The sequence below is a fragment of the Lygodium microphyllum genome, chromosome 8, assembly GCF_053477565.2.
Source record: "Lygodium microphyllum isolate KBCC chromosome 8, Lygodium_microphyllum_v1.1.10, whole genome shotgun sequence".
Lineage (NCBI taxonomy): Eukaryota > Viridiplantae > Streptophyta > Polypodiopsida > Schizaeales > Lygodiaceae > Lygodium > Lygodium microphyllum.
The window spans coordinates 37,818,371-37,822,702 of NC_141142.1; the positions used below are offsets into that span (position 1 = coordinate 37,818,371).

Below are 4,332 nucleotides of genomic sequence, written 5' to 3' on the forward strand. Positions count from 1 at the left end.
ATTAGAGGAGATGATGGTAGATGTTAATTAGTTGACTGGATAACCCTTAAATCAAGAGAGGTATTTTTTTACCTCGAAGAATATAGATTTCCAAGTCGTGATAAGGATGTGCTAGAACAATATAGAACCACACAGAGCTCAACTTGTTTCTTCAACTAAAGTGTTGTTTCATTTCTTTACATGAAAGTCAATGCACCTAGTAGCCCATGCATAGAGTACATTTTTTTTTTTCTAGAATGAAAAAAAGGGAAAAGAAAAGAAGTCGTAGTTTGGGGAAGGGGGGAGTTCCAAAACATAATAGAGGGAAACCATATTGATATTGGTGTTTGCAATGATAGGATGAGAACTTTCTTTTTAATTTTTTTTGTTTAAGTTTATAATTAATTATTAATATCACTTATTAATATGACATCTAACAAAAGGTTCTAGCTGAGGCCAATTCACACCTCAGATAGTTGAGGCACTGTAAAAAATTGTCAGTGAATACTTTATCCATCCACTCACCTCAGATAATGGAGACATCATTCTGGTACCGGGGGTTTCTACCACCCACCAAATGTTAGTTTCTTCTTGAATTACTATTTTTCCTTTCTAAATAATTCTAGAAAAAGAGAAGTCACATGCCCATTTTGACTGTGTCACACCAAGTAGCTATAAAATCTTACTTTCCCCCTTGAATGTCTCACTAGTGATAATCATAGCTTCCAAGTCTCTAGTGGATTTGTTTGCATATCAAATAGACTCAACATCTCTAATATATATTCCATCCATATATATGAATGCAAAATGTAGCATTCAGTATATTAAAACGACCATCTTTACCTAAATTGAAACAAAGCTCGCAAGAATGCCTACTAAATAGTAACACTTTGCTTGCACATACTTTATTGGTTTGCATTATATCTTTTAAGAGTCCTTACTACCCAATGCTTCAAATGCATATTGAGGAGTCACAAGAGTATCATACTATTAGATTAGTTTGGGATGCCTTATTATAACTACTCACATGTAACCCATCTGATTGAGAACTTTGCCTTCCTTCAAGATGTGTCACAAGGATAATATTGAACTCCTCATTCTCCACCTATTGTAGCACTAATCCATCTATTGTGGGAGTGAGAAATGCAAATTTTTTGGCTTTATCAATAGAACACACTTAGCCTCTCATTGCTAATATATGTTAAACATGTTAATTAAGTCCTTGAAACTTGAAATTATTGCCTCATGATTACTGATTTATTGTCATGTGTCACGTCCTTAAGAGGCTTCTCCAATGCTCCTAACAAGCAAGATCATGCTATAGTTGTGGCCCATGCCTTCTATGGCTATACAACTAATGATTTAGGATCAAGTGGCTTGTTGACAAAATTTCAATGTTTGCCTTACTACATAGCGTTATCTAAAATAATTATAGTAATAATGCATCCAACATACTAGGGTTGTAAAATACAACTTTCCCTTAAATTAGAATATAATGTAGTCCGGAAAAAATGTAGATTTTCATTCTCCACTTATTACAATAGTTACAATAATTATGAGAAATTTGACCTTTTCAATTGATCACACGTGGCCTTCATTTGTAGTACACCTAAATATATGCTCAAGTCTTTTCTATTCATAATTGGCCTCTCTTTTCCATTTTGGAACTTCCCATGAAGAGACTATGGTTTGATTCTCTCTTTCTCTCTCTCAACAGAAATTGACAGGGATTTTCATCTCGTTGTATATTTTTCATTCTCCTCCATGCATGTATATCTTTATTCTTTTCTTGCCATTTTAGATCAATGGATTACATGCATATTGTAGATAAGGACATAGCAAGACCTAGAATTTGGTATTGCTATATTATAGTATTGTCTCTCTCTCTCTCTCTCTCTCTCACTCATATATAGGCATCAATAGTGGAAGACATGGAAGGCTTTTTGTCCTAACTAAGATCAAAATAAGGTCATGGTGTTGGATTTGCAATACCATCTCCTACTTGTGATATTGGACAACTAAAGTAGGGCCTATGATAGATATGAACAATCGTAAAGGAGTGTTGTTCACTTACTAACATATATAACCCAACCCAAGCACATGCAAGCTCTCTTGACAAATGCATGTCCAAGCACATGTTGACATTGGCACCTTTAAATTTCAACTAGTACACACATAAGAATGTGCTTTCAAGTCGTTCACTTCTCAAGGAGATGTGCACTTCCCCAACATATTGTAGATGAGGCTTTAGTCATGCAGAATCTCCAAAGTATTGCCACTTTCTCTAATCTCTCCTAGTACATTTATAATTGCTCAGGACAGTGCGGTTTCACAACCACATGTACCCATGCATGATCATGGTTTGCAGCATATGAACGCATCACAATAGATTGGAGTGCTAGAGACGTGATCATATCATATAACAAAATTGGCTACAAAAATGCATTGTTCTAAATAAGAACCGCTATTCAACAAGAGAACTTCTTTACTTGAAGTCAAAAGCTCTCCATAACATTTTAATATAATTTGTTGCTCTGTAGACACAACAGTTCAATCGGTCGAGAGTGTACAGGCTAACCGACTTGGAAGGTTCTAGGAAAGGAAGATGGAATTAGAACGTTGACATGAAGAATCTAAGAGGTTATGCCGGTGTCATAAATAGAAACCTTAACTCTCTGAACCTGCCAGAAGTCTTTGACGTTTCAAGTTTTTGCCTGGTTATAAATAGAAAGCTTCACTTTACTGGAAATACAGCGGCGGAGTCGCGGACGCGTGTGGGACGATAGATTCAACCAAAGGATGGATAGCCTCGGACACAAGCGGCAGGCTCGATATAAAAAGACGGCGCATAGAAACACCGATCAAGTGAGAGTGAAGAAGACAGAGAGACGTCCTATAATAGCATTGCCATTGCAGTCGTGCTTCTGCATACGATAACAGTAATCTCCATGGATCGACGTTCGTATGGATATGGACGGAGGCAAGCCGTGCTCCTGCTGTCCGTCGCCCTCGTCCTTGCAGCTTTTCTTCTCATAACTCGCAGTGACATAGTGCTTGTGAGAGCTGGTGACGACGACGACAAGAATAAAAAAGACGATGATCACTACAAATCCGATCAGAAAGATGATTATGGCAGACACGGCCATCATCACGATCATCATCATTATCACCACCATCACGGTCACGATGACGATCACGGCAAGGGCAAGAAGCCTTGATGACATATTAAGGTGGCTGTCCGTCCACTCTGTCTTCTGCTGACATTATGTGATCCATCAGGAGCTGCACGATTCCTCTCGCTTTTTACTCTACTTAGCTCTATTGTTACTCTTTTGCATCTTAGCTTAATATTTTATTCATACTCGTTGCTTGCGACATTTTTACTGCATGCAGGCAATCGGAGCCTGAAGACGTAGTGATATATACTAGTTGGCGAGCCGGCCTAGGCACACTGCATGGCGTTATAACGAGATCGAAGAGTTTCTCTGTGGCAAATGAAGCACGTCATAAGACAACCGTCAATCCCAATATTTCTCCTGCAGTGTTTCTGCTGCTTTTAGAATAAAACGGCGGTGTTTCTCCTGCTTTTATTGTAAATGTTGCTACACATCATGTGATCCTTCTTCTTTCTTACAAGTCTGAGAGTCTCCAACCTCTATACGCATAATATAACGAGCATTGAGATCTTTTCTTTTGGACTCCCGCGCTCAAATCAAATAGGCTCCAATTCTCGTATCAAGACTGTTAATTAGGGTGCAAACTGATGTGTCTCAATAGTGTATACGGGCCTCTGAGCTACACTTGGAAGAGTCGCATTCTAGACGGAAAAGCGGACGTAGTAAAATCTTGCTTTGAGAGGAGTATTGATCATTAGAATATTCCTTTGAAAATGAGTATTGGTCGTATTGTTGTTGGATTGTCTTTGGCTAACTCTCAATATAGACAATATTGTCATGCTATATTGAACGATAATATTAGATGTCATGTCCCAATGAATAAATGCTTTCCACGCGTTTTTGTATACATGTGTATTTCTAATTAATGTGTACTAATGACACGCTTGAGATTCGCAACTACGACAAGCTGCACTATGACTGACAATTGCTTACAATAAGCTCTATCAGAAATGTCACAATCGTTTACTAGACTCTTGTATATCACGGTTGTCTTTGCTAACTTTCAATCGAGCATACATCATAGAGATTATCGTTGTGTTATACCCAATGATATTAACAATAGTTGCATCATGTCTTGATGAATATCGTATATGCTTTACATGGGCTCCTATTTATTATAGCCTAGTGTACACGAGGACTGGACTCAAGTATTAATGATAATAGACATTAGGACTTT

General features: G+C 37.7%; 1 long non-coding RNA gene across 1 annotated transcript; it reads left to right on the top strand.

Moving 5' to 3' along the window:
• Positions 1-2,858: 2,858 nt before the first annotated feature.
• Positions 2,859-3,818, top strand: LOC148032167 (uncharacterized). Its single transcript, XR_015691747.1, has 2 exons — positions 2,859-3,209; positions 3,373-3,818. It is a non-coding gene; the product is annotated as an uncharacterized LOC148032167 (long non-coding RNA).
• The last annotated feature ends 514 nt before the right edge of the window (positions 3,819-4,332 follow it).